A 10,035-nucleotide genomic window follows, 5' to 3' on the forward strand; every position below is an offset into this window, starting at 1 on the left:
AGGGGTCACCGTGCAAACTTTGGTACTAGAGAGACAAATAACTTGCGATTTCTCGATATTTGAAATCCAAAATGGCCGCCATCCCTGTGTTAACTCTATGATAAAAAATGAACTTTTTGATTTTCAAAAAACTAAGACTATGAAAACTTTTCTTTCGCCGAAAGCTTCAAAACGAGCCCCCACAAGTGGTAGGTCAGAAGAAAATTGATAAAATTTGAAGGCCTGAATTTCTGTTCCCCGAGGTGCGTTCTACCTTAAACAAGGTAAACGGAAGAAGGGTAGGAAAATTCTTATTTCCTTTCATTCCTGAGGCCATAAAGGGCATAGTTTAACCTCGTCACCACCATGGTTTGGACCTGTTTTGGATTGAATTGGTTATGACCCTTCTGTGATGAATTCACCATCAACAATTCCACATCTTTGTGATGTGTAGTTAGAGCGCCACCAGTGGTTTGAGTGTGCCCAAGGATGTGAAGCCATCAAATCACGAATGTTTGACTTTTGTACCTGTATATCTAGAATAGCCTCAACACTGTCATTTATAATTTTGTAGAACTGCCCACGCAGTCAAGAAAGAGTTTTCATAGTTGTGAAAATTTCATTACAAAGCTTAATTGTACATTCAAGCTCCTTTTGCAGACATATCATTCATAAAGAAAACTTGTACGTTTGCTTTTAATGTTGCTGCATGTCCTGTCAATAACTGAAATCTCAGTCCATATACTGTCCCATAGACAAGTGGTATCTCTGTTTTGCCATCACTATAATGGAGAAATGTAAACTGAAAGCTATGATTGTTTAACCCTTAGAGCGCCACACTCAATTTTTGTCACATTCACACATTGTAACCAAGACAATTTTTTTTCAGATTTTTTCCAGAGTTTTGATCAAAAACTGTAGCCAATAAAAAGGGATATCCATTCAAAGCAAAACTATCAAAGAAATTACAAAAAGTTCATAAAAATTACTAAAATTTTGAACTAAAATTTTGGCAGGAAAAATTACAGCACTCAATGGGTTAATATTTGCATGTTGAACTCTGCATCTCTCGGTGTATGACACTACAGTAATCTGTTGTAACTTCAAAAAAATCCCATTTCCAATGAATATAAACCTCAACAGCATCAATTAGGGTGATCTCAGACTGGCATCTGAATATCATGGAAGTTTGTCTGGACCTTTTCATGCATGCAGATACCATTACTGCATCTCATGTAAGACCACGCATTGTCTGCTAATGACTTGCATTATTAAACAGGTGACTTGATAATTATGCGTGGTAGTCAGAATCAATATAAGTAGTTGAAAAAGTGCACTTTAAAGTCAACTTCAGCATGATATTCTTTGTGAGAATACACTGGTGAAGACTGCCGGATCAAATCTTCACAAAAATGAGTGGCTTTCTTAACCCTTTAAGCGCCAAAGTCAATTTTTGTCGCCCTTATAAAATATACATCAGTCAATTTTTGTCAGATTTTTGCCAAAATTGTTATAAAAAACTGTGGCTGATGAAATATTGTGTTCATTTGGTCCAAAATTATCAAAAAATTACAGAAAAGTTCAGAAAAATTGTAAAATGTTGCACTAAAATTTTGGTGGGAAAAAATACAGCACTCAAAGGGTAAAGGACCCCCTTGGATTATGTTAATTTGCAAAACTTTTCACTGTGGACATAGTGTTCTTCAGTCTTGCCACCAAGACTAGCAACCATTGAAAAGCATTGGAAAAGTGTTTTGTATGGGTTTCTTACAGGAAATAAAAGACTAATTTTTTTTCAATACAAAGAAATTATTTGCAATTTATCTTGCTGTTTTACAAGGCCAGATCAATTTCAGTGTAACTAATGTAGTTAGTGCTTTGATAATTTGCAGACACTCACACACACATACACATACATACATACATATATACATACATACATATATACATACATACATACATACATATATACATATATACATACATACATACATACATACATACATACATACATACATACATACATACACACATACACACATACATACATACACACATACATACATACACACATACATACATACATACACACACACACACACACACACACACATACATACATACATACATGACTATTGACGCTCCCTTATGCCTTCTTTGCCTATATACTGATGTAGCTACTTTGGCAAGTGTTTTGGAACATACTTTTCCCGACAACTGAGAGTTAGAGGCTCAAGGACTAGTCAGTAGAAGACACTATGTATATATGTGCCCAGGATTTTTGAGCTTTACTGATAGCAAAGACCACAGCGGCACAAGCGACTGTCGATAGTTTAACAGTATACATACATACATACATGCATGCATGCATGTATACATACATATATGCATGCATACATACATACACCCACACTTCATACATATTATACATGTACAATTTTGAACGGAGTTATACCATAGACCCTCGAGGGTCTATGGTTATACGCACAAAGCAGTCACACAATAGAAGATTGAATGTGAGAACTTTCCACATTGTTGATTAATAAGACACACAGTTACACAATGTGATTAGAGAGAATGTTTTTGAGTGGGTCTGAGACTAAATGTACACCTACAGTGGTGCTTTAATCATGGAAGTGAATTTACATTCTCATAGTGTTAAGAGGACCAGTGCAGAAGCAGAGAACCAGATAAGCCACTTACATCACTTTTTACTCATAAAATTCTTTTATTTAACAAAATGTGAAAAAATTATGACATCACTCGTAATATATTCCAAAAATCAGGGCTAGAACTTTCATAGTGTGGTTCAAGTCGTATCTGACGCAAATGAAATCATCAGTTCTGTCATCGCAGAGGCATCGACTAGCCATTCTCACACCTTGGTCTTGATATGGTATACAGGTGACCTCCACAACTATCTTGTATCTGGAAGAGGGACAGAAATGTCAAAAACTGTGTGCGCAAAGTGTGGTTTGATGTGCGTCTGAAGATTTTGAAGGAATTCTGCCTATTTTTAGATTTGATTAATCCATATTATCATGATCAGAATCTACCAGTAATTATCTGTCTATCTTTATGAATACACTCTCTGGTGACCCTTGACCTTTTCACTCTGACCTCTTGACCTAGGCATTTGGCCTGGACACTTACAGCATGTAAAGGGCTAGTAGATGTAACCTGTAATGATTTTTTCACTATTTTTGTTTTTAATGTCAACCACAGTTTCTTGTTCTACTCCCCAAAGCATGTTGAGATACACAGTATCCAGCTTGTCAACTCAGCCTGTACATGTGTAGACTGCATTGTTATTGTTGACAAATGAATTCTGGTCTAGACCAGAATTCAAATGTAAACAATAACAGTGCATTTTACACATAGATGCTGTGGTAAAAGTTGGTATGTCAACATGCTTTTGGAGTAGAACAAGAAGTTGTAATTGACATACAGAAACAAAAATAGTGAAGAAATCAGACGGTTACAGCTACTGGCCCTCCAATCCAGTAGTGTTGATGCAACCAAAATTGGTGTAAGAGGCTGTACAATTCCATATTTCATCCTCTGTACAATGTTTTGTTACATATTTGTTTTTCAAGGGCACTACTTGACATTTATACTTGGGCATGAATAGACTTGATTTTATTTTTAAAATTCACCGGCTTGAACCACTGAGATGTCGTGTACAATTCAATATTTTATCCTCTGTACCAAGTTTGTTACATATACATTGTTCTGCAAGAGGACGACATGACATTTATACAGGGACATGGGGTCAAACGTTCAACAATGATGAACTTTGACCCTTACCTGTCAAATCCCAGCTGCTTCACCTTGGCCTTGATTTCGTTACTAAGTGTTATGCAAAGCTGTTAGAGAAAATGTTAGAATAAAAAAAAAGTCAGGGGCTGTAGTTATTTTACATTTGCTTGTTAGGGCACCATTAGCTGTAATTTTTATGTATTTTCTGTCATTTTTGTTTTCTTTGGAAAACAATCCTGTTCTAGTCATGTAATAATGTTGGAACGCTCAGTGCAGTGTTCAACTTCTCAATACACTGTGTACATGTGTAATTTATTATTGTAAATTGAATTATCTAAGTTCTCACCAGAATTAATTTGTCAACAAAAACACTGCATATTGTACACAATGCAATGTGATGGTGAGAATAATACTTGGTATTTCAACATACAAGACAAAAATGTACAAGCTTACTACGACAAAAATTTAATGAAAATATTGTCAAAAGTTGCAGTTATAATCCCTCTGAGGTATAAGGTGAGATGACTACAAAAAACAACTCATTCGAGAAAAAAAGTTTTTGTGTCAGACCTTATGAAATAGACTAAATATCAAGCAGACAATGTAAAGGCAAGAAATTTTGAACATTTAAAATCTTACTATTTCAAATGTCTCTTTTTAGCCTGTTTACATCACCCCTATATATCTGTGAAAAGGTTCAGAATCACCATCAATAACAATAGGTTTGGGCCAAACCATTGTGGTGAAAGGGTTACTTGCCTTTCCTGCTGTTTCAGGGTCATAAGGTGCATTCAGTGTATCGCCTTTCACTAGGTGATGTCTTTCAAACACTTCATTTGTCGCAGTCTCGACTTTTTTCCTGAGAAAAAGTGAAGGTGGAGATACTGAAGGATAAATAATACCCCAACAATAATTTATAAAAAATGACAAAATATCAAATTCAAGGCAAGCAGAGCATTGTATTTGATGGTCAGAAACCCTAAAAAACAATTTGTGGTTTCATTTACAACTTTGGTTAAAAAAAAGCTTTCTTTATCATGGAGCAAAACATTCTTGGATCATTTGGTAGCTCCATGGATTTTTACTGCTGTGGATGTTTTAACCTACATATTAAACATCTATGTTAGTTACGGGCAAAGTAAAGACATGAAAGTATTTTTTCCCAAAATACCAATATTGTAATATTTTGTTTTTCGAAGAGATGTGATCTGAAAGCTATGTATGTTGCTGTGGTGGTGGGGTTTTTTAATGTATTCCTCTCGGAAGACTGCTGAAACAGTTTCAGAATTTTTTTCATTTTTTTCCCTGTTTTTTGTAAATTTTTTATTTAGAAATGAAAAAATTGTAAGCGCCCAACGTGGGGCTCGAACCCACGACCCTGAGATTAAGAGTCTCATGCTCTACCGACTGAGCTAGCCGGGCTACGATAGAAGAGAGAAACAGTCACGAATTAATACCTCCTTTTTTTGAGCTTCCCGCCAATTTCGTGTACCACGTGGGGTAAAGTCCCTGGGAGATCTTTTGTATGCAAATTAGTATTGATAATCCGCTGAACAATACGTGACCTTTCACCTCTATCCTTAATTTGCAACAATGACGCATAGCTGGAATGAATACCTGCTGCGCGACGAACCGGAAAGAAACGCCGCTTGGCGCCAAAACGAAAGTCCTTGGAAATGTTAAATATAAATGCACTCAGCATTTTCACGAAAGCAAGAGTTTATTCGATCGGACGATAGAAAATGTGTCACCATGCCGCAGTTTGCAGCGAGTGAAAAAAAAACAAAACATGTTGCGAGAGCTTGTGAGACATTCCATAAAATTCTGACAGCTTAGAGAATGTTGGGCGTTCACGTCATCGCACACAAAACAGTGTCGCCGATTATGTATTATCAGTGATATTACAGTCACAGAAAATTGAACTGTCACTGAATTTTCACCCATGCCCCATTCTCTTTATTTTCAGACCACAGATATGCACAAGCGACAGTGACCACACGTATCGTCAACAAATTGGCCACCACGCGCTCGGATGAATGATGAACATGAATGTTTTAAAATACGTGATAGGGCTGTTCACAGTTTACGTCATTGTTCTTCATTAATATGCAAAAGTCAATATTTGTCCGCATTTCAAGCAGCAGTCCGATGTCGCGCGCGTACAGCTATATTTAGTAACAAACCTGTAACAGTGCACTGCGTCAAGGTTTTGTTGGAAGGCCCATGGAGGTAGTAGCCGTTGTTGCATGAAGCAGACGTGCTGTATTTGGGTTTTTTTTTGTTTATTTTTGTTGTTACGTCCCGTTTGCATGCTTTGTTTACATATTTTTCATTTACTCCTTTTTTCTTTAATATCATTTAATTCCGCGGAAATCATTTTTTTCGATATCTTCGACGCCTCTCACTAGCTCGCATCAATATCATGCAAGCTAAATGTTGACCTCATAAAACTTAGTCCCTCACAGTCGTTTGGAGAGCTATTCAGCGCTGGGACTATTCGCCCCATAGACGAGTATACAGAAGCGAGAAACCTGTATACTCGTCTATGGGGCGAATAGTCCCTGCGCTGAATAGCTCTCGAGCGACTGTGGTCCCGTGCTTGTATGGAGCTGGAGCTCGCCATCCAGTCAGATCTTCTTGTGACTATGCTCATATTCAACAGGTTGCTCTGTATGACTTAATGTAATTAAATATGCATAATCGATATTAAGCCTTGCATCCCAGGAACGTGGCGTCATTTCATAGGCAAGGCCGGCCGCGCAGCTAACTAGCAGTCCCTCCACTGACGGGCTTGGTTGTAGGGACTGTTGCGATCGCTTTCAGGTCGGTCTGAGTAAGAGTATATACGTTTTGTTGCTTTGATGTTTTGATTAATTATATACCAAACCTTTACAACGTGTAGGCAGTCTCTACAGACAAACAAGAAGAAAAAACTTCCAATTTTACAAAGTATCTTTGAATTTCAAAGCACAATTTGCTGTACATACGGGTCTTCATTAAAAAAATCTCCATTATGCCCGCCAGAGCACAGTCGTTTGGTGGGCTATTCAGCTCTGGGACTGTATTCCACCCATAGACGAGGGTTGTTTCTCGCTTCTGTACACTCGTCTATGGGGCGAATAGTCCCAAAGCTGAATAGCCCACCAAACGACTGTGGACAGAGTACCAGCATTAGGACCGTGAACACAGCCGCCGAATCTCGCCGATATCGCGATGTCACCGGCTTGTTTTTGATCCGATCCACACTCTGTGCAAACTGTCGCCTTGAGATGTTATAAAGTGTGACTCATAAGCTAATTTGGCTGGAATCAGAAATTTCGCGCAGCTAATGTGTCTGGTGTGCATATACGGCGGGTTTTACTGGCGCTACCTATCCAATTCATAGCTTTTGGAATACGATTTTCGTGCAAAAGTTTAGGCAACATGAAAAGACGAAAAAGATTTAGAACATTATCAGTTGCTTCTATAAGATGTGGTGATGTCCATAAATGTGCAAAAACTAAAACTAAAACTGAAAAAATTACGTGAGTATTAAAGACAAAAATAGGAAGTGGGACAAATACTTCTCACCAGATCGACTTCTTTATAAAGGATTTATAAAATATGTCAGCTTGTATCGGCATTCTCATCTTCACTATTTCAGATGCGAAAAGCCGGGCTCTTTTCTCGATTGTCTAAAATTGTCAATGTGTTTATTGTTTCCCGATTGGGTCACAGCAAGCGGATGAAAGAGTTTTCGACCAATCAACACTTCTCTTAATTGCGTTGCACGAAACTCGCTTTCATTATGACTTGCATAATATACGCACATTGAAATTTCTAACTGTTCACGTCACTTTCCCCTCCCGCCACATCCCCATGGCAACAAGAGGTTATAGCATTGTATCAAATACTTCGTCATCGAGTCGTCATCATGACGTCATTAAACTGGCAAATGTTGCTAGTCTCGTACAACAACAATGCACTGTATCTGCATGAAGTTGGCCTTTACGTCATATTAATTAAAGCCGAACATAGATGTAAAGAGCGTCTCCTTTACATCCATAGGCCGAACCACACCATGGATGTATTACCACGCCATATCATAAGAGTTACCAATACATGTAGGACCTACCTGTTAAATTTTCGGTCCGGACCCATTTTATAAGTATTTTCATAAAACACCTGCTTTTGTTTAAAGAACGACCCTCTTCCGAGATCGTGCTCATGACCCGATTCTTCATGGTGCAGTAAGCTAGATAAGTTTGATACAAATGAAAAATTACATAAAATCACACAGCTTGAGATGTTCATAGTTCCCTCTCTCTCTCTCTCTCTCTCTCTCTCTCTCTCTGAAAGTTAAGAAAGATCAATCTTCATCCAAGGATTAAATTCCGTTTAAGATTATTGTTCTCTTTCGTTAACAAGAAGAAATATTTCCTTATAATTGTCTTCAGTTGATAAGATAAGAGAAGCAGCACGTGGCAATAACAAGTAGGCTATAGGCCTAGGTCACGGTGTAGGCCTAAGCTTATATTAGCGACAAGCACAAGAAATGTTGTTCAAAACAAATATAATTATCACGGCAATGAAACGAAACAGATAGGTTGCTAAGTATTTTGCAAGCTATTCTTTTCCCTTTTTTCTTTTTTAATCTTGTCATTAAATCGATAAAATGACAAAAGCAGTAATTCTGAGACAGAACGATTCGTTCATTTTGGTTAGTATTTTCAATTTGAATAAGGCCTCGTCTGATTTCTAAAAAATCTTCGCATTCCTTAAAAAAGTTTATGAAAATATAAAATTATCGACAACTTACTGGCTCCCCACCTTGGAGGCAGCGATTTTCACGATAGAATCGATGTGCCCTGGATCAACCGACGGTCGACGATGTGCCAAACTAAAGACGCTAGATCTGCGTTCCCCAAACTCACCAGCTAGCTTGGCAACTCGGTCCGCCATTTTTCAAAAGCTTGAAATTTTCGAAGTATAACTAAAATTGCCGCCGCCGATATGAAGAGAATGTTCAAGACATTCAATAATCGCTAAAAACATCGGTGACAAAAATAAAGTTCTTAAACACTAGCTCGAGAAATCTCATCATTCGAAATAGAATTTCTAAACATTTGACGCCTTTCTGTCGTTGCGTTACTATCGCGTTGCCAACGGCAACAAGAGTTCGATACGGGGATGCACCGAACCCAGCAGTATGCTTTGCGTTTGACGCATTCTTCCGCGTTATCTGTTGTCGTGCCCGCTTGGTAAAGAATACATTGGAATAGATTGTCTCATTTTGTCTACCCATGCAGCTAGCTCCATGGTCTACCGCAGTGTTAAATGAAGATGGACGCTGAAGAAGTCACAATTACAGTAATACAAACCACAGACTCTGGAGCGAGAGTACCGCGTGCACTGGGAAATACACAATTTTGCGTTACGACGACTTACTTAACTGCTGCCTTTGAAAACGTCCAACAATGATAGAAAAATTTTCGCCTCCATCATTACAGTTAGTATTTTATTGATTTATGGTGATACAATTTCACACCTAAATACATATACATGAAGCTACATTCTTTAAAATATATATATTACCAAATTAAAAGTAATGAAATTATCATTATGTGAAACTCATTAACCCGAGTATTGACTTATGATCATGAGTCACTAGTACTGGAAACATGCAAAACTTCCCGTGTTCGTCGCTTTCCTTGTATTAAGAAGGATTAAGCTACATTGGTCCCCATAAACATTTCTTAAATACTCGCAGGAAATGTTTTTGTATGCGGTTACTCAGGAAAAATTTCTCAAGTTTCTCACTAGATTGCACACCAGTAACTTCAACAGAACGCTCTTGCCAGTTGTACTATTTTAATTTGTATACGATGAGCCTGAAGGCAAATTTCTACATTTATTGTGGATATTAAAGTAATTGAATTGAATTGAATATAATTTACAATCAATGACAAAGTCAAGTTCATCTTCGAATTCGACAACATTTTCCATACACAGACATTTGCTTTCTTCAACCTGTAAGCTAGAGTATCGATCGATTCTCAAAGTTAGTGTGGTCCATTGTACAGTCTCCCATTCACTGACCGAAACTTGTACACTATTTAACAATAAAGAAACTTAAGGTTACAATACCGGACAATTTTAAAAGTCGTTTTCTAAAATAAAAATATTAGGCCTAAAGAAAAATATTTACCGGAGTTTAGGTAGCAGGCTGAGATCAACTGTAGTTGAATTTGTATGGAAATTCAACTACAGTTGATCTCAGCCTGCTACCTTAACTCCAGTGATTATCTATTTAGATCG

At 37.5% G+C, this 10,035-nt stretch overlaps 1 long non-coding RNA gene and 1 other non-coding gene across 2 annotated transcripts; both read right to left on the reverse strand.

Annotated features, from left to right (window-relative positions):
* Window positions 1-4,503: 4,503 nt before the first annotated feature.
* LOC139123503 (uncharacterized) lies at window positions 4,504-8,811 on the reverse strand. The gene is made up of 3 exons (XR_011549701.1): window positions 8,537-8,811; window positions 7,853-7,972; window positions 4,504-4,597 (listed from the first exon to the last, which is right to left on the reverse strand). It is a non-coding gene; the product is annotated as an uncharacterized lncRNA (long non-coding RNA).
* On the reverse strand, window positions 5,088-5,160 carry Trnak-cuu (transfer RNA lysine (anticodon CUU)). The gene has a single exon. It is a non-coding gene; the product is annotated as a tRNA-Lys (tRNA).
* Window positions 8,812-10,035: the final 1,224 nt, after the last annotated feature.

This window comes from Ptychodera flava, assembly GCF_041260155.1.
Source record: "Ptychodera flava strain L36383 chromosome 23 unlocalized genomic scaffold, AS_Pfla_20210202 Scaffold_23__1_contigs__length_28996876_pilon, whole genome shotgun sequence".
Classification (NCBI taxonomy): Eukaryota; Metazoa; Hemichordata; class Enteropneusta; family Ptychoderidae; genus Ptychodera; species Ptychodera flava.